Consider the following 26,146-nt stretch of genomic DNA (forward strand, 5'->3'; position numbering starts at 1 on the left):
CGAGAACGCTGCTTTGCCAGCACTTTGCGATGGGCCCTGTTCTGGAATCTATTCGACATCTGTTCCAATCCCACACACAGAGGACCATGCATAAAAAAAACTCGAACTTTTGACAGCAAAAATACAATCTCATAGCAAACGGGATTATTATTATTATTCTTTTTTTTTGATCATTATGGTAATAGTTTTAGTAGTGCTTAGATATGTAGTTTTCTTGTGTTAAAACGCTGTTATTGAAGATGGTCAACCAAGCCTATGTCGCCCAAAATAAAAACGGGGGAATTGTGGATAACTGGCTAGCTGAAAAAGTTCACATAGACATAGTCCAGCTGGCTGGACAAAAATGCACATCGCTCTCAGCTTATCTGAAGTAAAGCAAAATACACTGTCTTTGGCTGTCCTTGTTACACAATAACAGGAAGATTTTGGTGGGAAAAGAATGTTGCAGGTGGGAACAGAAAACTACAGAAGAGAAACTAGGGGTGGGCTTGGTATTTAGGCAACTAACCAATAATGAGCTTAACTTTTGTAATATGTATGAGCTAATTATAACAAGGCATAAAAGGTGACTGTAAGGGACAATAAACGAAGTCTGCTGATCACTCATATTGAGCGACTGCGTCTTCCCTCCGTCGCGACACATGTCCTTCTCCTGTTGGGGGCCCCAGAGCTGGATGCAGCACTGCAGGTGGGGTCTCACCAGAGCAGAGTGGAGGGGCAGAATCCCCTCCCTCGACCTGCTGGCCACGCTGCTGGTGATGCAGCTCAGGATATGGTTGGCTTTCTGGGCTGCAAGTGCACATTACTGGGCCATGTTGAGCTTCATCCAACTTTGGCTAAAATTTTCAAAAGCACTGATGAGACCATAGCATCCATAGGAGAGTGCTTTTTGCTTTTAAAACTGACTGAAGCTTTTAGCAGTGAGTATGTCTTTGGCTTTTAAGGAAAAATACTCAAGGCTTCTAAAGACCAGATTACAAATATTTCTTCTTAGGTACTTGCAAAGATGTCCAAGAATCCATGAAATAGGTGTGTTGAGTAACAGCTATTGATTTCAGGTTAGGCATTCACCTAAATGCTTTTACAAAACTGAGTGGGTACCCTGCATCTTTAGACACTGACCACTTTTTGGAATTTTGGAGTGAAATCCATTTAAGCTTTTTTTTTTAAATTTTTACCTAACCTTTATACCAGGCTTGTTCTTGTTCTGGCTGGCCCATAGAGCTGCTTAACTATTTTATAAAGCTGATTTCGCAATTTGTCTTATGTTCTTATTTTATCAAGCACCTGCTGTCTTCTCCCTGTAGTTCCCACCAAATGCTCGTTTCTCCATTTTGTGCTGGTTAATTGACTTGCTAGAGAATTAAAAAAAAACACAAACAAAACACAAAATGCTCATAATTTAAACTGTGTCTACATGGTGTGTTTAGGCAGATGAGAAGTTGCTGTGCCTGTGATGTGAATTGACTCATGATTTTCATGTTTGATCTATTCTATCAAAAATGCTATTGTGGCAGCTGTAATCCTGAAAATATTTTTCCCTCCGCTTTAGCAGAAGTGGTGCTATTCAGACTATGCAATCAAATCGCTATGTCCATAAGTTGGATGTTTATAGGACAATAGTTGTAGGAAGAGTTGTCCCTTGGCATCCTATTTAGAAAATAAATTACTCATTCTTATGTTTGTTGGTTGAGGCTGAATATGATTACTCAGTTGTATAAAACTTACAGAAACTAATGAGATCTTGTCTGTGGTTAGCATCAGTCTCCTTTACTGGCAACATGGATTATATAATATCATGCATCTAAAGGGCAGGAAAAGCAGAAAGCTTTTGAAAAAGCGCTATTGATTTTACATAGCTATAAACTGGTGATTTTTTTTTTTGTCACTGCAATTTCAAAACACCTTCCAGGCCTGCATTAATTAGGGTAACTAACATATGCCAGCAACAGTCCCTCTCATCTCACCTTTTGAAGAAAAACAGTGTGGGCAGAGGAGTGTTTCAATTGGATTTTTGAATTATCTGTACATGCATATTACTACATAGTCATATTATTTCAAACAAGATGAAAAACAATGTTTAAAAGCAAATCTGGTGAGGTCTGACTCCCTCCATTGTGTTGGGAATTCATTCCTTAGCCACTGGCTGACCTGTCAAATTGCGATTCCACTCTTGGGTGCTCAGCATGAATCATGTCGGTGTAATTCAGCCCAATTAACTTTCATATTCTCAACTAATGCTTGTTGGTTGTATGTGCAGGTCCGCTAACTGCAAATGCTCATACTTAGACAATTCGGACCCAAAGTGGGTAGTTTGAGTTCTTACATCACTGGGCATGCTTAAAAGTGCTGGTCATAATCTTTCCAGACTACTACACTTCAGAGGCATAATGAGCTTTTTTGGAGAGGCGTTTGACTGGTGATTATTTAAAGGCTTAGGCAAGCAATGTTTGGTATCCTGTGATTCCCCAGAAATTAGTGGTGGTGGCTGTGATCAGTAAATGAGAAGTAGAGGTCAGTGTCATTTGTGAAACTCTTCAGAACTGATTGTACACACTTAGCAGCTTGTATCTTGATTTTCTAAATGTGGAGCTGTAAAGTGAGGAAAAAGTTTGTCTCTTCAGGATTAGGAGACTCAGAAAATGTGCGAATCTGGAGATATTTCCACATGTAGCTAACTATAAGCTATTTTTTACATGAGGTACATACTTATCCTTTAAAACTTGCATATTTGCATATTTTGTTTAATAAGAATGCTTTCAAAAAAAAAAATGCATCTGGGTTCTACCTTCTTTTTCTGAAAGTTCCTAGAACTGTTTTAATGCAGAATTTTATTACGGCAATGAAAAGATGTTAATTTACAATCCCAAGTGCAAATACAGACTGGGCAGAGAATGGATTGAGAGCAGCTCTGAGGAGAAGGGTTTGGGAATGCTGATGGATCAGAAGCTCAACATGGCCCGGCAGTGTGCACTTGCAGCCCAGAAAGCCAGCCATGCTCCGGGCTGCATCACCAGCAGCGTGGCCGGGAGGTCGAGGGAGGGGATTCTGCCCCTCTGCTCTGCTCTGGTGAGACCCCACCTGCAGTGCTGCATCCAGCTCTGGGGCCCCCAACAGGAGAAGGACATGGACCTGTTGGAGCGAGTCCAGAGGGGGCTGTGAAGATGATCAGAGGCTGGAGCCCCTCTGCTGTGGAGACAGGCTGGGAGAGCTGGGGTTGTTCAGCCTGGAGCAGAGAAGGCTCCGGGGAGACCTTAGAGCAGCTGCCAGTGCCTAAAGGGGCTGACAAGGACGCTGGAGAGGGGCTTTCTACAAGGGCAGGCAGTGACAGGACAAGGGGGAATGGCTTTAAACTGAAAGAGGGGAGATTTAGATTAGCTATTAGGAGGAAATTCTTCCCTGTGAGTGTGACAAGACACTGGCCCAGGCTGCCCAGAGCAGCTGTGGGTGCCCCATCCCTGGCAGGGCTCAAGGCCAGGCTGGACGGGGCTGGGAGCAGCCTGGGCTGGTGGAAGGTCCCTGCCCATGGCAGGGGGGTGGGACTGGGTGATCTTTAAGGCCCCTTCCAACCCAAACCAGTCTATGATTCTGTGGATTCCCTGCATTTTCTTTTTTTTACAAAAAGAAATCTCTGAAGTTGTATAGCTCAAACTATACAAGAATAGGGTGGCGTTTTATACTCTTAAAATTATGGAGAAGGGGACAGGAAAATTCTGGGCCATTTCACTTGCCTGGAAATCTGTCATTTACATTGAAGATGGAGTGTGATTCACAATTAATATCAGGTGTTGGCATCAATTTAATATTAAAGTTCCTAAATTTGAGTTCCTCCACGTGGATATCCCTAGTGATCCAGCTCCCAGTGCGGCAGCTGTGACACCCTATGTGGCTGATAGACAGCAGTGCCTGAGGGCCCCGGCACAGGGCTGGCAGATGGGGGGCAGGAGTTCACAGCAGCTAAAGCCAAGTGAGATAGTTGGAGCATCACACGTGGTATCAGCCTCCCATGCTTAGGCAACCACTTCTTATCCCTAGACTTCCTTTACAGTCAAGAATGAGCAGAACACGTCTACAACTTGCAGTGATCCATGTGATCTGTTTTAAGCATCTACTAATTTGTATCCATTGTCTATTATTACAGTGTAAATGACTAGGCCAGATATATGTGCCGTCATTGTAGACATTGTAGAAGTCATTACATCATCAAATCTTAGCCTAAATATAAAATAATTTTTAGCAGTGCAACCCAATCTGCTCCCTTGCAGCACTCTGGTGTTTTGCCTCTGCACTGACTAGTTTGGCTTTCTAAATGACCAGAAAATGAAGTAAAGAAAAAATAAAAATTAAAAAATCTGATGCTAATCTTACAAATCCAGACCTGTCAGAAGGGAAGGGAAAAATGGAACAGTGGAAGGGGTGTCCTTAAAAGCAGCAAATGTGACGTTGGGTCTTCAGAGCTGTGTTACATCTTCCCAGATAATTAGAATCTGAGAGCAGCTGTAGTCAAAGAACAGAAGAAAAAGATAAAATCTATTAGAAAAATGAAGATTTTCTGTTTGTTGTAGAAAGGAAAGCAGATCCCTGTGGAATGAAGGGGTGTCAGTGAGAGGTAGGGCCTCTTTTGAAAGGCTCAATGACAACCTCTTTACTTGATATCACAGTCAAATACTGTGGAAATAATTATGTCTCTAGCTGAAAAGCATTACTTAAACAGAAGGAGAAGTACATATGAATAGTTTTTTGAACCACAAGAAAGAAAAATAGTGTGATGAAGTTGCTTCATTTAAGGCCATATATTACTAACACTAGGGAATGGAGTTTTCAAAAAACGTTCAGTAATCTGATGGTAACAGGAGCAGTTAGACTAATAGGGAATGCTCTGGAAACTATCCAGGAATTACATAGAATCATAGAATAATTCAGGTTGGAAGGGGCCTCTGGAGATCATCTATTCCAACCCCCTGTTCAAAGAGGAGCCAACTCAAACAGGCTCCTTGGGGCCTTCCTCAATCAAGTTCCAGGTGTTACCAATGATGGAGCTCCACAGCCTCTCTGGATAACTATGTTCCAGTGTTTTACCCCCTCCCCCCGGCCAGGTTGAGTCAGAATTTGCCCTTGCTGCAACTTATGTTTTTTGCCTCTCATCCTTTCACTGTGCACCTCTAAGAATGGTCTCCATCTTCTCTAGACCTTCCCATTAGGTAGCTGCAGATGGCAACAAGATCTTCTCTTTCCCTTTTCCTCTTGAGGCTGAGCAAATCCAAGTGTCTCAGTCTCTACTTCTGCATGAATGCCTGCAACGAGGTTATTTGAAGTAAACTACGTGTGAGAAGGCAGACCTCCTGCTGCACTTGGTATCTAACTCACTTTTAGAGTAGAGAAGCTCGGCCAGCCTACTTTTATCCTGAAGCCCTGTGGAGCTCTGACATGAATTATTGCTGATTGTAGATGACAGAAGAGATGTGCATTGTTTGGCTACAAGAGAACATTTTTGTTTCATGTGGCTGCTCCTTTCGTTGCAAACCCTACGGTAGCAAAGGACAAACCATGTTGCTGCTGCCTGCTCTTCTCTTCCTTAAAGCATCATTAATTAGTTCATAACAGTAGCAAGACATCTCAAATGCATTTCATTTCATGATCCCCAAGTGCATTGGAGAATTAAGTTATACTTGCAAAAGTACAGGGGTGCAAAGGGGACTACGAATGATACAGAAGAAAGGAGAGAGCTTGTGCTTGGGGAAGATAAGAAGCTCACCCAGAGCACCATTATGGTGGTGCCGCTGCCTTCAAGGAAGCAAAGCTGGGAGGAAGCACTCTGCCTGCTTTATTACACTTCACATATTCCAGAGGTTCTCGTATACATCGGGTTCTTATATACTGGGTCACAACAACCCCGGGCAATGCTACAGGCTGGGGAAGAGTGGCTGGAAAGCTCCCTGGAGCAAAAGGACTTGGTGGCCAGCTGACCATGAGCCACCAGTGTGCCCAGGTGGCCAAGGTGGCCAACAGTATCCTGGCTTGTATCGGAAGCAGTGCGGCCAGCAGGGCCATGGCCGTGGCCATCCTGCTGTACTCTGCACTGGTGAGGCCGCACCTTGAACCCTGGGTTCAGTGTTGGGCCCCTCAGCACAAGACAGACCCGCAGGGGCTGGAGCGTGTCCAGAGCCGGGCAGGGGCTGGGGAAGGGGCTGTGGCACAGCTTTGGGGGGGACGCGGTGGAGCTGGGGGGCTCAGTCTGGAGAGGAGGAGGCTCAGGGGGGACCTTAACATCTCTACAACTACCTGACAGGAGGCTGTAGGCAGGTGGAAGTCGGTCTCTTCTCCCAAATAACAAGCAATAGGATAAGAGGAAATGGCCTTAAGGTGCATCAAGGGAGGTTTAAGCTGGATTTTAGGAAAAATTTCTTCACCAAAAAGGTGGTGAAGCATTGGAACAGGCTGTCCAGGGAAGTGGTTGAGTCCCCATCCCTGGAGGTATTTAAAAGATATGTAGTTGTGGTGCTTAGGGACATGGTTTAGTGGTGGACATGGCTGTGCTGGGTTAACGGTTGAACTTAATGACCTCAAAAGTCTTTTCCAACCTAAATAATTCTATGATTCTGTGATTGGGTTTTGTGCCTTTTTGCCTAATATTTCCTACAATTTAGATTAGTTTCATCTAATGCAAGAGACTTTAAGTAGATTTTGGCAGAGTCTTTTTTTAAAAAAATCAAAATGCTTCTATTGAAACACTAAAACTGTCAAAATGAAAAAAAAAATCCACAAACTCAATCAAACCCACATTTGGTGAACTCCTATAATGTCAGAAGAGGGCTGCACCAATTATATTTCCACAGACGTAAAAATCTAGAGGAGGAATAAGCCACAAAGCTTTTCAAATTGTACAAATTGTGTTAGGAATATATTTGTATTTTCTGGTTTATATTAATAAAGTTACCATTGTGAGCATTCTTTGAATCATAAATCAGAGATCATTTCCTAATCTCTCTTTTCCCGCTACATGTTTGTTGTCTTTTTTCTTTTCCATTTAGGAATGAGTTTAACAGAAGGTAACTGAATTTGCAATATTTAACTTTCGATTTCTTTCCAGTTTCTCTCTTTTTCACAGAGGAAAATTTGATCCACAGTTTGGGGAGCTGTAATACAAACTGCCAGGGTCTGGGATCCACAAGATCAGGGTCTGGGATCCACAATCTAGATATACAAATGTAATTACCTGTGCCCACAGGACAGTGGGCACATGCAAAAGGCTGAAGAGGAGCTGCGGAGCTGCAAATATATCCTAGCTCCTAAACTGAGAGAAATAAAAAGGATAATCTGGGAAAGTACTGAAAATACAATATAAAATGGTACTCTACCATAAAATTCTACTACTATAGGATTCAAAGTTCTTTTAAACTATTTGAGGAGAAAGCAGGCAAAACTCATCCTGCAGTGCTTTTTAAAGGAATGCAACGTCCTAATTTTCCTAGGATCCAGTTAGTAGTGTTCAAGGCCAGGATATGGTTTTGGATCGCCACTCTGTTATACCTCTCTACCACATGCTCTTAATTTTAGCATTGGTGCCACAACGCTGAGGATGAAAATCAGGTAGAACAAAACTGCATTTTCTATGTGAGTAAAGTCAAAGTTGAAACCTATCTTTGAGAAGTTTATTCATTCTGTCTTGATCTGATGACACAGAGAAATGGAGAATTCAGCAATTCATGTGATAATTTCTTCCAATGCTTATTCATTTTAATACATATTAGAATATGTGCATTATTTCCTGTGTGGCATTTTCTGTCTTCCAATTCTAATCTCTTCTTTTCATGCCTTTCTAAATGAAAGTCATTAAGTATCTAACATTTTGTCCCATGAAAGTGGCTGTATGTTACAGCTTCTCTATTTACTCTTTGCCAAGCTAAAAACCTTTATAGCAATTTCTTCAGCTCTTCAGCTATTTTTCTTTGTGGCTTTTGGCTTCTGCCCCATCATTTCACTGTCAGTTTTGGACAACAGAATTTCTTTCAGTGTTTTAATACCAGTGTACTCAGCACCCAAATACACATTTGTAGTCTGCGTTTTTATTCCTTTTCTTGCAGAGTCTAAGCACACCTAACCCATCTGAACTGTCGAACCATTTTTACTCTAAATCCCTTTTGCAGTCACTCCTTTCAAGCATCCGTAGTAATGGCTTTCATTCTGTGTTGCTTTATATATAAATCATATTAGATGGTTATATTCAGACAGATTTCATTCAGCTGGGACTAGCTTAACAAACTAACCTGATCATGAAGCAGGGCTGACGTTCTCTAATTGTTATTACCTTTTCTACCAGTCTTTGTTCTAGCCTCAAGTTTAGTCAAAAGAATCTTAGCTTTCAAAACCATATGAAAATGCTGAAAAATGTCTGTTCTTGTATTTATCCCTCTGAAACCCTACATCCAGTATCACTTTGTGCTTTCAATAACATTTTGAGACACAAACCATTTCCTTGTAACTTAAGGTGGGCTTTACCGATACTGTACGGCGCACAGCCTGTAGCGTTCATTCAGACACTTCGCTGAACACTATTATGAGTAAAGAACTTTTAAAACTGTTTTTAAACATCTTTTTAAAGTCAGGAGTGAGGCTTTTTTGGAGGAGGCATATTTTCAACAGAATCATGTGAATTGTATTACATTACAATATAGCTTTATTTTTTTGTTGTTGTTACTTTAATTGCATTGATATTAGGCTGACGGCTCTGCGCTTACCCAGGCATCTTTTCTGTCCATCTGGACCACGATTCTTTCAGCCTGCTGGAGCTTCCTCAGCAGTCCAAAGTGCATGAAGGAGGAAAAGCTATAAACCAGATGTATCCTCATCTGTCACTTCAAGAACTCTTTTCAACATTAATTATTCATGCCTATTTATTATATAATCTTCTATTCCTAGTTAATAATGAGTTAAGGTTTTAATTTGTTTTTAGCAAGTACTCTACTATATACAGACAGGTATTTCATCCCTTTCATGCAAAAAAAAAAAGGTGCATCATCCTATTTCTTTCCAAAACCTGAAGAGAAGTATTTAGTGAATAGTCCCCTGTGTTCTGCATTACTATTAAAAATTATATTATCTTCACCTAGTGATGGATCTACACCATTGCTCAGAGCTTTTTTCATCCAAATCAACTGAAACAATCATTTTTATTGTTCTTAGTCCTGCCAGTTATATTTCTTTGATAATTTTAGGACCTATTATAGTTTCCTATACTTAATACCTTTTGATTTACACCCAGTAACCTCTTTATTTCTGATGGCTGCCCGTATTTCATCATGGAACCAGGAAGAACTTTTGAGCCTATCCTGTCCTTTCTAGTGCCGTATCTGTTGCTGCTAGAGATTGATCGTTAGGATCTGTGATGGTAGACAAGGGAGTTGGAGGATTCATTTGCACACCCTGGTATGATGCTATCTGAAAGCCTGGCCAGCTTTTTGGCAACATGCATAAAAAACTGTAGGTGCAGACAAGGGGGCTAAAATTCTGTGGCTGTGGCCCCCTTCCCTGATGAAAGTTGCTTGCACCCATGGGCATCAAAAGTACTTTTTTTTGGTAGTATTTTTTCATATTGAGAAGGTGCCTGGGGGGTTTCTGTTTTCTCCCTCTGGAGGCAAGTTCTGCTGTAGTTTTTGCTTGAATGGTTATATGAAAAAACCCCAAACCCCATCAAACCATATGTAAGGACAGAGGCAAAATTATCTCCTCAGCTGAACCCAGCAAGCCTTTACAACAGACTCTTATTTCTCTGTCTTGGGATGTCTGAGTGGCAAATTCTCCCAGAGGCTTGTGAGTACAAATGTATGGCTAACAAAAATTGTGATTTCTTTTCTTGAAAGTAGAAGGTAACCAGATTTTCACCAGAGCTTTAAGGGTATACAATAATAATAGTTTGTTATCTTTTAAGTGCTCCTTTAGCATTCACCTAGGTGCTTGACATGCTGATCAATGATATGGAATAATGCAATAAATTCAGCCTGACAAGCTGAGGATTTCAGTGTGGAGATTGTGCCCTACATTAAAGGCAACCCAAGAGAAAATGTAGCTGGGTAAACAAAAGCAGAGTTGGATCAAGACTGACTAAGAAGGGAAAAATTAAATAGCCACCTCTGCAGGTCCTGTTTTGGGATAGGTAGCTTGAATAAGGCCAGCCCTTAGTGACCTGCCTGACATGTGCCTGATTCTTTAAGCTGCGGGTGTAAAGGGTGTAAATTGCAAAGGTAAATTACACTTTGCAATTGCAAAGTGTAATTGCAATTGTGTTGCAATTATTGTCCTTGAAGGGAATGTGTTTGTGGAAGTGCTAAACTGTTTTTTGTATTTGCAAGAGGAGTAAGAGGTCGATGACTGTCCTATTTTGGGTACTGGGAGAGAACAATTTTGAAGAAGCAAGTGTCGGAACTAAAATTAGAGCTTTCTGAAAACAAGAGCATAGTGAATCAGTTTATTCTGGTTTAATCCAGACATTTAAAAAGGCCTAAAATTAGTCCTGGATGTGACAGAAAATATTTGGGGTTTTACTTGGTTGTTCACTATTATCTTGAGTTCCTTTTAAGAAGATTGGGCCGGATGGAGCCCGGAGGATGAGATGTGGAGGGAGCTCCTGCACAATGGAGATCGGGAGGTGCTAAAAGCTAGGAGAAACTTTAATGCCTGGCAGGCAAAAGGATCACAGTAAGAAGATGGGATCCTGCAGCTGATGCACAGGCTACAAGAGTTTCAGACAGGAGCAGGGAAGAGGGAACAGGAGTGCTGGTGTGAGGTCTGCTGCTTCTCAGAGGAGCCCCTGAGCTAGAAGCAGCAATTGCTTAAAGTGTGGAGCATCTCCTCCCGCGGGGCTGCGGTGGGCCAGCAGAAAATTGTGTGTGATCCCTATATAATCTCTTTGATTTAAAATAATCGCTTTGGTAGCATACATGCTAGAAAACAACGTTTGGCAATATTCCCAAGCTGGAATATGACTGCCCTTGCTGTTAAATTGTTAGCAAGGTCCTTGGCACGTTTTGGCCCAGCATTATGTGATCTGGGTGCCAGCCCAGGTGCAAGACCAGCCCCATGGGCCACATTAAACTTTGGGACAGCAGGAGTGTGAGAGTTTGGTGCCACAGACATGAGCTGCTCCAAGCTGCCTCAGGGTGTAGAACTCATCTTGGAAACATCTAAGTTACTAATTATAAACATAGCCTTTGAGTTCTCTCTAATTAAAAACAAGGATTCTAATAAAACCTCCATCTTCAGAGTCCAAAAGTCTTTCAGCTCTACCTTCACAGCTCTAGCTAGCCCAGGGTCCTGTGACACTAGGGTTAAGCCATCCCTGGCAGTGTCTGCAGCTTCCCACAAGCACACGTGAGTGTGAAAGCAGAGCTGACTACCGTTACATCCATAGAGATTCCAAAAGTGCAGAACGTGAACGTATGGTATAAAGATTTTTTAAAATCTTTTTTTTTTTTTTTTTTAAAGTACATTTTCCCCCTGCAGTCAGAATGTCAGAGAACCAGGAACAAAGACTCAGTTGGAGATCTCCAGGCAGCTAGATGCTGCTGTGTGCTACGCAACCTGTTGGCACCATACAGTCTTTGTAGCTCTTGAACTGTCGGCCTGACAGAAACTGGAGGGTAACCTCTAATTTGCCTATGTATTATTGATTGAATGCTGCACAATGTGCTCATTTGCATAAGTTTACGTAGCTTTGTGATTTTTGATGAACGCAGATCTTTTTTACAACTTTAATGTGTGCTATCAATCATTTTGTGAACTATGGTGAGATACAACTAGGTGAACAAAGCCAAAGGATCAAATAGCACTTTTGGACCTAAAATCCACCTTTCTTCCCAGTGCTGATGTGCTTTTGAAAGCAATTCTTAGGAAATGAACCACATTTTCTACTTGTACCTGTGCTGCTACCTAGCACAGACCTTCCATGAATACCCCTCTGGCTGCTCATGCAGACAGACACAAGTCCATTTAACTGCTGTGAATTACTCAATTAACACAATGTTTCATAGCTGTAAAATGTTTTTCAAAACCACAATTTCTTCTTTTACATGTCTCTAAGCTTGTTTTCCAAGTAAATAAATAAATCTTGAAGCTTTGTGCTCAAAGGGAGGGAGGATCTTGTTGCTGTTTTCAACTGCCAGGTAGAGAAGAGCCAGAGGCTTAGCAGGGATGCACAGTGATGGAGTGGGAGGCAATGGACACAATAGAGGAAATTCAAACTTGTTAAGAACAAAATTATCACTATGACAGCAGTCAGACTAGATATGCTTCCATTTCAACTCAATAGATATAATTAATAATTTAACAGTGCATCTCATGTAGTCCACCGTGAAAGTCTGTAGCTTTGCGAATAATGCTTGGGCATTGTGCTGAAATTACTTTGAGAGACTTCCGTTACCTGTCTTTTGAAGCATGTTTCATGTGGATAGAACACTATGATACATAATGTGCTATGGTAAGTAATCATATCTTAATGAAGGCACTAGGAAATTAACCTTCAAACCTGGCTTATTTTGCATGAGATTTACTAATATGGGTAGATCTCGGGTTCTATCCATTCAGTGAAAACTGAATGTTTCAGTTTTGTATTGCATGTGTATAAGGTAATGTGTCTTCATTTAAGAGTACAGGATATGTGAAGGGTGTAAAGATTCCTCTGCTTAAAAATTGCCTTTCAGGATAGCTAGATAAGTATTTAGAAACCTTCTTACAGTAGAAAACTTCTCCAGCAAAACCACTGTTGAATTATTAGTTCATATTTTTATCATATAGAGCCTGGTAATAAGTTCTCCAGAAAATGTTTAAATCAAAAAAAGGATAAGACTTTTATCTAAAAATACATTTCTAAAGACAGGCACACAATATTTCTTGCTCTGAACTGAGGATCCCTGAAAACCTGGCTGTTGCTGGGGGCAGAAGGTAGATGGTCTTGGTTATGGAGTTGCTTTAAGCAGGAGAGCAAACAGATAGCCCCCATGTTTTCTGCAAGAAGAGTTAATTTTTAATGCTGCTGGCAAAGGAGACCAAAAAGTGAGAGAGTGGGTTAGAAAGCTTGCATAAAATATATTGAGAAATTGCCTGTTAATTCTCTTCCTTTCTGATATATATGCAACTGAGGTTGGTTTGTGTTTGCCAAGATGGTTTGGATTTGTGTAGGTATCTGGACTAAAATAGCTGAGAAATCGTGCTGAGTTTTCCTTTTCACATTCTAAAGCCCCAAATGCTACTTGGCTGAGAAGCTATCCCTAAGATATTTATTTTGGTTTTCTCTCTCTCAGTAGCATTTTTATGCTAAACCAGTAAAATCACGACAAAATGAGTAAAAGATAAATGATGAAAGATCACCTATGGGCCTTTATTTGTCACATGTACTCCATTAAAATATTTATTATTCTTGGAAAGGATACATGTCATGTAATAGGAGAAATCGTTCGCTGACAATGCTGCATCTGGGTACTATCAACAGGCACTGCTTACGTGTTGCAGAGGGGAAAAAAGTGAACACAGAAATGAACACCTTATTACATATAACGCTGATTTAGGAACTGTCAACAGCGTAATATCTTGGGCCCAGATATGTTAGTGTATCTGGATGTTTAATTTCTGGGACAATCATTGAGGGTATAGCTTCCTTTGCAGAGAAAGTCCTAATTCTTCTAATAATCATTATTTTCTTGATGACACTACTATTGAGAATAAATGATTTCAGTTGGAAGGGACCTACAAGGATCATCTAGTCCAACTGCCTGAGCAATTCAGGGCTGACCAAGTTAATGCATGTTATTAAGGGCATTGTCCAAATGCCTCTTAAACCCTGACAGGCTTGGGGCATCGACCACCTCTCTAGGAAGCCTCTTCTAGTGTTTGACCACCCTCTCGGTAAAGGAATGGTTCCTATTTATTAGTAGACACCTAACAAGCACCTCCTGTGTTCCCAGTAAACTGCCTGCTCTACTTGTCCTTCACGTTAGGACTAAAGGGAAAAATGTTTTGGTAGGGTATGTTTTGGCAGGATATTATGATCTTGCTGAAGTGCCGGCATAGTCCATGGGTTTCTGGCTCCTAGCAGCTCTGTTTTCCTGGGGAGGTCCCCCCCCAAGCTGCTGAGCAGTGTCATCCCCCAGTCAGTAGTACTTAGGGACCACCCCAGGCTGGATGTGCACGCCACATACCACCTGGTGTTTGGCAGGGGGTTTTCAAATCTACATTTGATTTTTAAGCCAATCGCCAAAATATCAAAATTGTGGGAAATAAGCTTTCTCAGTGTAGCTCCATCTCCTAGCTCTGCATAGAAAACCTGCCTGAAAAATAATAATTAAAAAAAAACCAAACCAAAAAAACCCAATAAAGTGCCAGAATGCAAAGTATCCCTTTTATGTTATGGTTAGAATCAAAGATCTCTGGAAACAGAGAACTGGAGAAACTGTAAGTGGAATAATTGTGTCGTTTTTCTCCTCTCATGTTAACATGAAGCTGCAGAGGTGAAGTACCTTTTGGCAATATTAGATCAATGAGTCTGTCAAGTTTCACCTGGACTGTAAAGCTATCCTAGTCCCAATAATGTTCAATACATGCAGGACCTGCCTTCACATAGCAGATTACCGCTCAGCTGTAATTAGAGCGTCCTCAAATCTGGAAAATAACGTGAAACGTGCTTTAGATTTCAGCAGTCATAATATTTAATACATAGTTCAGAAAAATCATTAGTTTAACATGGGACATTCACAGTAACATTGCTTCAAAGAAAAACATAGCTTTTTAAAGTGATATTTTCTCAACTGTCAGTGCTGTCATTGGTGATGATAAACTGTATGGTGGCATTTTTCTTCCTCAGTACAAAATTAACGATTAATCTGAGGTTTTCAATGGCTTTTCCCTCTGTGATTTTTCTTTATAACATATATACCTAAATTTTAATGAACTGAACATAAGCTGTGTTCCCTTATTACTGCTACATGGGAAGAAAGGATTTTGTTTTGGTTGGAAAGGTCAGAAATAATTTCTGGTGATGGCATCCTGTCTAATGCCAGTTGATGTTCCTTTCCCACAGGAAGCTGTTAATTTTGTTGACCAGTTGTAAAAGGGAAGCTAAAGAAAATCAATTATTTGTAGGGAGCACTGTGTTAAATTAGCGCATATTAAGATTCCAAATGGATTTAATCCTTCCAGAAAAAAGGCCTTAATTCCTGGTAGTTTCAATCAAAGAAAGACCCTGAAGTGACTCCATGAATATTAACATGCTGTGAATTTTACACACATTGACTTCATACATTTAATTGATTTTCCCTAACTTTCTCCAAGCCTTCTTAAGTCAACAACATTGTAGTTTAAAACCAGACGCTTATTTCAAAATCAATTAACTGCAAACCAAGCCGGGTATAAAAGTACATTCTTCATTCTATATGGTATTTGTATAGGAATTATGATATAGGAAGAAAAATGTTAATTATGATTTAATTTCCAAAATTACGTTTCTTATGTTTCTGAGAAAAGCCAAACATGTATCTCAAAAACTTTACAAGAAATATGCATATATAATTGAATGATTCATCTGTTTTTGTCATTTGCATTTAATTTCCATCCAGTGTCTGAATGAACTTATTGTTAGTAATATTTTTATAATTAACATCTTTCACAGGAATATTTGACCAAGAAATGTAATGCTAATATTTACACCTCACCAGGCAGGAAATGAAGAAATAGAATATGATTATGAAAAACTCATACTATAAATACAAACATAATGTTCATAAATTATCTGTAGGCAGAAGGCATCTACTAACTCCTGTATGATCATTAATTTGTGAAAACAACAACAAAAAAAACTGGAAAAAAAGAAACAAAAAAAAAAAAAACAAACGGAGAAGAAACCATACATTCACTGCAAATGATTTGCTCAGCTCCGCTGGTCGGTCATACTGAGAAAAGCTTTATTTACAAGTCTCTTCTTTTTATTAGGATATAGGTAGTGCAGTGTAAACACACACATAGGATTTGCATTTTTCATCCTCCTAAAAGTCCTTGTTATTTCAGTGGGTAAGAGCTGAAGTGCAGCAGTCCAATGGGATGCTCATGGGAAACAAAGTAATTAAATTTACTGGTAAAAAGCAAAATAATTTTTTTCCCTCATAAGTTTCTGGTACAAGCTAACTAATTTTTGCATGCCTGGAATTTTGCTGGTACTTTCAAGGACGTAGTTTTTACTTTCTAAGAGAATATCCATAGGGTCACATATTGCCAGGACACATCCCATCCATTGAGGTGTGAAACTGGCTCCAGTCTCCGCAAGAAGCCACCTTCCCGACTGCCCTGTCCTTTCACAGCAGACTGTAGACAGTGCTTTCTTTGTAAGGGTCATATTGTTTCCTTCAAAAGTAGCCCGGTTTCATCATCTTGCTGCATTTTTATACATTGTTGTTAAGTCCTTGTTTGGTGCCAGCACAAAGCAATATGGATTGTCCACTTTCCACATGCTCACCTCAGGGTCACTGTGTTTTTATTGCTCTCATTCAAGTATGTCACTTCTGATTATTCCACCCCCAAATTACATTTAAAGGCCAGTAAGTGTGTTCTCTGAGAACTGGAGCTGAAAACGTTCCTTTAATTTGTATCTGTGCCCAGTGACAGTGCTTTTTGTATTGTTTCCTCTATATCCCTCAGACTGACGTATATTACTGTCTACTATGCAATATTAACATTGGGAGGGCCAAAGGATTATTTTTTTTTTCCTAATGTGGTTAAAAGCAGAAAATACTGGAAAAAAATCACTGCTCGGACCCTCCAACTCTTGCAGAACTATTTGCGTTGATGGTGCTTTGGTGGCCAGCAGCATTAATGCTTAAATACACTAAAAATAATAATGTACCTTCACAGTAGCTGCATGAAGCAGTGCTGAGCTGAGAAACTGAGATGCAGCATCCATCCCAGGACACACAGGAACAAAACTCCTGCAGCAAACATCCCGTGTTCTCAGCTACTGCTGTTTGCTGCTGCTTCCCTTTGCCAGGGCACTCTGCTAAAAAAGTTGTGGAATCATGAGCACGAGGGAGAGAAGGCAATCAACCTTCCATCTCCCCACTGCTGCTCTTAACTTTTATCTTTGGCCTTTGTTTGCTTCCAGTTCAGGCATCTAGCAGAAAGCTAGTTAGAGCACAGGATTAGACAGCTATAAATTGAAGTGCGGAGAACTGCACGCAGAACCATACACTGGTTTGGGCTGGAAAGGACCTTAAAAGATCATCTAGTCCCAACCCCCCCTGCCATGGGCAGGGACACTTCCTCAGCCTTAACACCTACAGTCTCTCTGTTCATTTCTTCATTATTTCCTGATAAATCCCACTACATCATTTAAGAAATATTAACAAAATGTTCTGGTTGTATCTACGCAGAGTTAGTTATTTCAGGAGGGTTTCACTCAGAGTTTCTGATGCTGTAGTGAGAATAAGTATTTCTATTTCACCTCCTTTAATTCTTCAGCTCTTCAGTTAAAGGTCTTATAGCACTTTCCCACTCCTAATTAATCCTCAAGCTGTAAGTAGTTCAAGAACAGAACATCTAATCAGCGTCCTGGTTCCTGGGTCCCACCAGACACAACCCTTACAAAATGGTGGCTTGTCCTTAAGTTCCCAGCTTGGCTCAGACTCTGTGGAAGTTAGTTGCCAGGTACAAATGTGACGGGGTGACAGATGTTTCCCACTTCATGGTTACTGCTGATGGAGTATCGTTGCCATCCTGCCTTCAGAGTGCCCAGACAGCACAGGGCTATACTGAGCACGAAAGTCCTTTCAAAGCATGTTCACCAGGGTATCATCACCCTGAGCTACCCAAAAGGGTTTCAGCTGAGAGCTGAATTAATTAGTCTGCCATTAGAGCCAAGACAGTAAATCTGCAGTTTCAGCAGTCCTGTGAACCATGCAAGGCTGCAAATGATTCCTGCTGAGCTGAGGGAGGGTTTGCCATGCCCCAGCAGAGCAGTTATTTCTTCCTTTCTTTTCAGAGCAGCACTTCACTCCGCCGCTCCTGCAGTCGCATACATTCTTCCTTGCTGGGAGGTACTTTCTTGGCACACTTGCAAGCAATGGCAAAAAAACCTGCAGAAGTAAATTTGAAATAATGGCTGGCACAGGCCTGGCTTGAGTATCACCTGCTGTCCTGCCTCGGCTTCTCTGGATCACAGATCACTTTACACGTTCAGGCACCAGGAACAGCATAACCATGGAGTTCAGTATGAGTAGGTTAAATTCACTCGTGGTGGCATCTAAGCTAGCTCATTTGGAGCTAGCACGGGTATCTCTACATTCCTCTGCCATCTGCATTGTACTTAGTCATCCAGGCTTCAGATTTTCTTTCCTGAAAGAAAACTGTAGGAGGGGAAAACTTAATCTAAAACTGTGTGCGTAATGATTCCTGTGCTAGCTCATTGCCACAACCAGCGCAGAAGGCATCCTCAGGCAATGCCGCTTATTTTTTGCAGTCTACCACAAATGCAGGCCTGAATTTCACAGTTTTCTCATGAAGGCTGTTCTGTGTGCTGCTCTTGTGTCCCTTTCCATGGATAGCCCCTTGCAGCACTGCCATGGCCGCCTTCATTATACCAGATCTCTCTCTCCGCCACACGTACCGTGCCTCTTATGGTCATGTCTGTAGAGTTGTTACTTTCTCCATGCATCAGTAATTGCTGTAGGTAACGTGAAGGACTATGCCAAGCTGACAGATTTTCATCACCATCCTCAGAGGAGTCAAGTGTATCATTCCTGTGCTGTACTTCTTCCCCAAATCAGCCACCTACTCCTCCCACCACAGAGTGCACGCAAAGATAAACTGCGAATCTCAGGAGGATCTTCATGTCTCTCCACCATTCCTTACCATACAAAGATGTTAACTCATTTGCTCCCGGCACCAGGCTTATAAATGATTTGGCTGTGGGGCCTCCAGTTTGTGTAAAAGGTGCTTGTGTGGTTTGGTACTGAATCTAATTTTTACCTAATACAAAGTGGATCTTCAGCTACTTTTCCAGCTCTTGGAGTTAGTAAGTCCTCTATGATTCATTTTGGATTTGAGTATCGAGCTTCAGACAAATTTAACCTATTTGAAAGAAAACGAGAAACATAGGGTTAAAGGCAAAATGAAAGTCCAGACAACAAAAAAACCTCCCAATTCTGGATGCTGAACTATATCCTCCCAAGTTTCTCAGTTCTTCTAGCCAGCTGAACCAATCTAAGCCATACAGAAAATGAACGTTCATACAAAGTCTCAGACTGGCTTAAAAATGAGCAGCTGTAGTATTCCAGGTTCATGGGGTGCTATAAAAGGCTTTTCAAATCAAATCCAGGCAGCCTCTCCAGAGGCTCTAGGGAAAGCGCCATCTGGCCTTCCTTCCTTTTAGCAGCTCTTCTTTATTACTGATAAGATCATTCATATTCTTGAGACTATGAAGCCACCATTAAGAGAATTCAGCCTTCCTAACTAGCAAAGCAAGTTCTTGTCATTGCCCTTGATCAACTGGAATTGCTCTCTCCGGTGTCTGTTCATTCAGACCTCGCTGAATATCCTCTTTAATTCTCCTTTTTCTGTATTTTTTCAAACACAGTCCTCATTCAGAAAGAGGACTTGAGGTTGCATTTGCAGCAAGAAAGATATCACTTGAGGAACAAAAGTACTGTAATACAGAAAAATATTATTATAGTAATGGCACTTGTACAGTCCTTTACATCTTCAAAGCCCTGTGCTAGCTAATTTATTAATTAATCTACATACACAGTTTTATTCATTTCTACTTATGAGGATTAAACTTAGAAACTAAAACTATTTTAAAACTGTTTTTAAATGGAATTGCAAGTGTGCTATATTGAAAGGAAACTAATTTCCCCAATGCCTCGCTATGGCAATTAAATTCATTTACATTGCCACTGCTGTTTATTTTGCAATGCATGATGTATATAGGTTACAGCAATGAATTCTGTCTGACAGTGTGTGGTACTATTTTACTGTGTATTTGTAAAAGGACAAATTTTTGTTGGATTCAGATCACAGACAGTGGAGTGAGTGGCTTGTGAAATTCATAAATCCTCAGTGGTCTCAGCTGGAATTAAAAGTCTGATAAATTTCTGTACCCAAAAGGTACAAGGATGACCCCATCTCACCCTACTACCCTTCAGAGAGTACCGGTGTTGAAATTCCCTGTAACTAGTGGTGAGCTTTATCAAATGTAATAAAAGACCTTTACAAGTATGCTCAGCTGATTTTCATTTTTAAAAAGGTAGGTCTCAAATTAACTAAGCTCATGCAGATTTCCTGGCAATTCTTAGCTGGACTAGGGAGGGAGAGCTGAATTAGTGCCTTTGCTGGGAGGAAGGTGAGCAATGACCTGATTAGTGACCTGCAGCCCTTCAGGTGCTGGGTTTTGTCTTGTCAAGGGCCCAGGAGAAGCTGGGCTGTTGTGAAATGCTGCAGACTGAGGCAGAACAGTGTTGAGCCTGAAATCACAGGAGAAACATCCATAAGAAACAAAGTCTTTTCAGATCCCCTGATCATTGGAAAGCTTAAAGTTTCTTGTTAGTACTGTTCTTCTGGATGTTATTGTCTGATGAATGCCCAGTCCTTTTTTTAAATCCTGCTGGGCTCTTTGCTTGAGAGACACTCCCTGACAGTGCCATCAACAGGCTATCAGATGAAAAGAGCATATCCTTTAGCCAGTGTAAAAGTGACACAAATTCACTAAAGGAATTCAGGATCATAATTGCTAAATGAAAGGTACTTAATAAACACTTCTTTAGTTTTCAAGATAGCATCTTAGGCCATGTGGCAAGAATTACTGACTGGTGTACCGACCATCCATACTATCTGGCGTAGGCTGGAAATTATCTCTGGTGCACATTTATTCACCCGGAACTCTGGGTCTACGCTGTGGAGATCCTGGAGATCTAGTTTTGCCTCACTGGGATGTGAGGTAACCGTACTAGCTAATTCGTGATCTCGGTAGTATCAAATCTGCCTGTAGTTACTCTCAATTTGAATTTTCCTTAGCTGCTTCTTGAGCAGAAAAGTTAACAACTCTTGTTATTCCAGCTGAATGCCCTGATTTTTCCTCAGTGATCTGTGTGCTCACTTTAGATAGAAAATAGGATGTTATGATATGTAGTCAGTATAGTCCACGTGACCGTGGAAGAAAGGAGTCATGTTATGGCAGCAAATGGGAACATTTTTGCCTTTTTTTTTTTTTTCATTTTTAGATAATTTCTAGTTTGAAGCTTGAAGCAAAGAACCTCCAAGTCTATAACAAGTGTGTTTGTTACAAATGCCTTAAAAATACATACTCTCTATATATGTAGGTATACAGGAATCTGGCAGCCATATGGGATTTTCACACACCTGCCAATGAAACGAGTAAGTTCGAATGTGAAATCTCACATTCTGCACCAGAATGTATGAACAGAGCCCCGAGGACTTGGGCTGTGTGATGATCATATCTGTTCACTGCGAAGGTCGCAGTTTTACAGATCACCACATTGTCGACTATTATGGCAGTATCAACTATGAAATATTTCCCATGGAAAGGTAATACAGAAGCCAGTATAACTAATTAAAAATTGCAAGTTAATATGAAACAGGGTAGCAGCTTTTCTTGGAATTGTGGCTCTTGTGTAATACTACAGACTGTGGTTTATACATGCCTCCTACACACAGCTATGAAATATTGCAGTGTCTTACATTATTGTGATAGTGGTCAGTTTTACAAACCTGTACTTCAATAAACGTGAGCTGAATTTAAGGGTTAATGTTACACTGGTCAAGGAGATTCAACAAGCTTTTCTTGTGTCTTAATCATGCTGCACTAAATTATTATAAGGCAGTGCCATAGGATCGTGGGATCTTTTAGGTTGCAAAAGACCTTTAAGATCATAGAGTTAACCGTTAACCTAATGCTGCTGAGTCCACCACTAAACCACGTTCCTAAGCCATGTCTACGCATCTTTTAACTACTTCCAGGGAAGGGGAATGAACCACCTCCCTGGGCAGCCTCTTCCAATGCTTGACCACCCTTTCAGTGAAGAAATTTTTCCTAATATCCAATCTAAACCTCCCCTGGTGCAACTTGAGGCCGTTTCCTCTTGTCTTATCACTTCTTGCTTGGGAGAAGAGAACGACCCCCACCTGGCTACAACCTCCTTTCAGGCAGTTGTAGAGAGTGATAAGGTCCCCCCTCAGTCTCCTTTTAGGAAGCCTCTTCAAACCTGAATGGTGAAGGCCAAAAAAAAAAAAGGAAAATAGATGCCATTTAGGGCATTCTGGCACATATGGTTTGAAACTGTCTTTTATGAAAAATAGGTCAGAAAACTCTAATTAGTGCACGAGACAACAAACTGTTGTGTTTGGGCCATTTTAGAGAATCTCCATGATTTGCAAGTGAAATGTGTATACCCATGAGAATAAAATTTGGCTCTAAAAGACAAATCCAGTGGCGCAGACCTTTTTGCTCCTTCTTAATGAGCCAGAGTCTGTCATTTGGAATATTTTCTGCCCATATTGGATTATTCCCAGTCAGCATGGCTGGAAAATCCAATTATTGGATCTCAGCTGCCCTTTCCTCTGAGAAAGAGACATCACAGCCATTACTCTGATTAAGTCCTGATATGTCTCCCCTACATTCTGCCACCCAACTATACACAGCTTTTCCTTCATCCAAGCCACTATAGTAAGAGTCAGTAGCGCATGCAGAAACACTGCTCATGCCTCTGGCCTTTAGTGAATTTTTTTCTGGGATAGTGAAGGTGCTGAACACAAAGAGACAAATGAGGAATGGGGGGGAACAAGCAGCTGAGGACGGGAGAAAAGGGATATATATAGGACTTGCTTTTGCTATGCATGAAATGCAACACCCTGTTCCCACATCGTGACGCACATCAGTCGGTCCAGATGGTGAGAAGGGTTGGGTTTCTGCCTGGGGCTGCCGGCACAGGCTTCATTTGCATTCCTCAGCCCAGTTGTTCGCGGAAAAGCATCCAGACGATGCGCAACTGCTCACACAACTGTGCTCACCTTCCCAAGCGCATCCTGTCTTGGTGGTACCAAATACTGGGAGAGTCTTACAGGCACGGGGAATGAAAGGAGCTGGCTCAAGTTCAGGTTCCAAATGGAGCCTTCTGAGAGCCATAACCAGTGATGTAGAAATAGAATAAAGCATTCGTTCACACTCGGCGCTTGTACAAATAGCCTTGAGTTTGTGTAAAATCCATACAAAATTCCTGGAGCTCAACTCTGGAAGAGCAACTTCTGCTCCACCATAAAAGACTTACCATACAAAACGCTTTGCAGTGACTGATCCCTGGCTGTGTGTTACCAGTACCATAACCAGTTTTCCTTGTTGGGAGCTAATTGTGAGTGATAATTTGTGGTGTGTGCAATGATTGTGAATGTTATTGCTGTAATTAATCCCATTTGAAAATGTTTAATTGATTGTATTAATGGGTCTAAGTTTTAGCTGTTTGGTTCTGTTGGTTTGTATCTATACATTTACTTTAAAAACAGTGCAAGCATAGAGAGAAAAGGAAGCGTTACAGAAGCGAAGACCATTAAAAACACATATTTATAACTTAGAGAACATTCTTAAAATCTATCAGGGGTTTTTAAGAGGCTTTTAAAATGTGCACATAATTTTACCTAACAAGTACATTGCTTTCGACAGTCATTCTGCCTGGAGTAATGCTTTCACGTTATCCTTGCTAATGTCCATGGAATTTGCCAGAATAATTTCCATTCATGCTAGTGGAAGTTATGAACTCTGCGTTAGTCACTAAACAAGAACTGTGTCTTTAAGAAGGGAAGATTTTTATGAAGATTTAAAAAAAAAAAAAAAAAAGATGAAAACTGTGTGTAGAGGAGGATGAAGCTACCTTTACTACTGTATTAAGAAATGTTTAAGTGAAGAATCTGTATTGGTAGATGGTTTCTCCTCTGAGTTTTGCTTCTCCCCTGAAGTGCAGTTGATCATTCCACCTTAACTAGGTGCAGTGATTGACAGGTAGAGATGTTGCACAGAGCAGAAGGTGGGAGTGTGCTCTATTGGTTTGTGCTTGTACATCCTGAGCACCAATTACTGTCACTGCTGCCAGCACTGATGTGTTTATCAGGATGAGTTATAGCAGAATATATGTACACAGGCAGTGTGTATGCTGGATGACCACCCCCTGTGATGTAAAATATGAGAGTCTGGGAGCTACCGTTTTATAATTCATCAGGTTCAGCAACTGAATGTTGTTGGTTGGTTTAGTTATAAAGGCAAGTGTGAACTGAACAGCAGACAGGAGCATCTCGCATTAAGAGTCCTACGAAGCTGCATTTGGTGACTGGGCTCTGCTTTTGTTCAAGTGAATTCAGTTCTCGGTGAGTGATGGGGGTTCTGTTGAGCTAAAGCTGTTATTATATAAGCTGGGGAAACCTGCCTGCTAGTTTTATGTGTATTTTGCTGCTGGAAGTCCTTGTCGGTGGTTGTTTTTAGATTTTGCAATATTTTCAGTTGTATGCGTTACTGGCACAAAATGAGATGAAAAGAAAAATGCAATGATGAATTATTCACCATAGTGCTGTGAGGATCTCTTTTCTAGCTAAAGTTACTTTCCTTTAGTGAGTGTGTTGAGGGTTCAAAGAAGCTACAAACCAGCAAACCTACCTGTCATTAAATTGCTTTTATTAGCGGTTAAAAAGAGTGATAGCTGTGGCTTTTGTAACCAGAGGAAGAAAAAAGAAAAAGCTAAAATCAGAAGCATTTGCAAATTCTGTGCTTTTATGTACATGTGGCTTTTCAGATGCAGCATTGAATCTTTTGTGTGCAGCGAGGGGCTGCAAAGAATTTTTATTGTAGAGCTTTTTAATTAGATAACCAGTAAAATGGTAACCTCTCTGTGTTTTTGTGGAATTATGCTGAGTATCACATTAAAATGAATGATTCCCCATCTTGCATAACAACAGTGCTGAAATATGTGTAAGATGAAAGGCAAAGAGAGACTTTGAAAGAAACTGTGGGAAACATAATAGAGCACAGCTAGGCAGGGAAAGGTATATTTCCTATAACATATGCATTACTTTTTGAATTTCATCAGCTTTAGTTCCTTTGCTTTAATTATCCCTTGCTTCATTATGATCTCTACATCTTTTCAAGCAAGCTCCTTTAATATCTGTCGACAGTATTGTGCCAGTACGTTTAAAGATCAGCAAGCCAGCAATTTTGTTGTTGTTTTAACCGGGAAGGAATCGAAAAGCGGAGTTTATGAAACTGAAATATTAGCATTGCTGTAAAATACCTGTATTCCTCATCAGGAGAGGCAGGTGGCCATGAGTGGCAATTTTACTTTTACTTTTCCTTTTATCAGTAGCAGTATTATCAAAGGGGCAGTCGTTGCTCCTGTCTCTCTGTGCCGGTTGTTCTTTTTGCTTTTCTCTGTGGGTTGGAGAGGCAAGTTTGTTTTATCAAAATACCAAGAAGGCTTGGCAGAACAGCACCTGTTGTCTTATTGCTGTATTATTAATAATTGGAGAGAGACCAGTAACCTCTCATCTGGTACTAGTCCAAACTGTTTACTCTGTAATGATTTAAACTTGTATCGTGACTTCTCACTTAGAAATTACCTATTCCATGAGTTATATGTGAAGCATTGAAGCTGCAGGACAGATCCTAGCTTAATTAATAAGGTCTCTCATTTTAGCATCATTTTTTATTTAAAGAGGAAGGCTATTGGCAAGGTGGCCTTTGCCACAGACTGCCTTTGCAGAACAGATTTGCACTTACTCTTTATAGATCATAAATCTGAAAAAAACCAGAATTTCTTGAGAATATCATTTCCTGGCAGCCTAACAGACTAGAGCCTATTTCTAGGAAAGAGTATATACCTTTGTCAGCAGTGCTTTATTTAAGAGTATTTCACTGCTTTTTAAGCATTCAGATCTATTTTCAGTGACCCCTGTGCTAGCAAATGAGATTTCTTAAAGTGTGAGCTTCTGGCTTTGCAAGTTCTCCTCCTTTCAGAAATCTGTGATATTGCATCCATCTGTCTAAGCATTTACATCGCATGCATCACTATGGTGTAATCTCAGCAATCTGAACATTAACCATGTAAATGTATGTACTGTAACT

At 40.7% G+C, this 26,146-nt stretch overlaps 1 protein-coding gene across 22 annotated transcripts in view; it reads left to right on the forward strand.

Annotated features, from left to right (window-relative positions):
- DLG2 (discs large MAGUK scaffold protein 2) overlaps positions 1–26,146 on the forward strand; it is a 1,049,324-nt gene that overhangs the window by 895,870 nt on the left and 127,308 nt on the right. The window contains exon 1 of one of the 22 annotated variants that reach the window (XM_037377353.1): positions 24,066–24,399. The exons of 20 other annotated variants lie outside the window; for them this stretch is intronic. The gene's annotated coding sequence lies outside the window, so the exon portion shown is untranslated. Of the gene's footprint in view, positions 1–24,065; positions 24,400–26,146 lie in introns of those variants that run through there. One more of the 22 variants, XM_037377354.1, reaches the window with a different exon arrangement.

The sequence above is a fragment of the Falco rusticolus genome, chromosome 2, assembly GCF_015220075.1.
Source record: "Falco rusticolus isolate bFalRus1 chromosome 2, bFalRus1.pri, whole genome shotgun sequence".
Classification (NCBI taxonomy): Eukaryota; Metazoa; Chordata; class Aves; order Falconiformes; family Falconidae; genus Falco; species Falco rusticolus.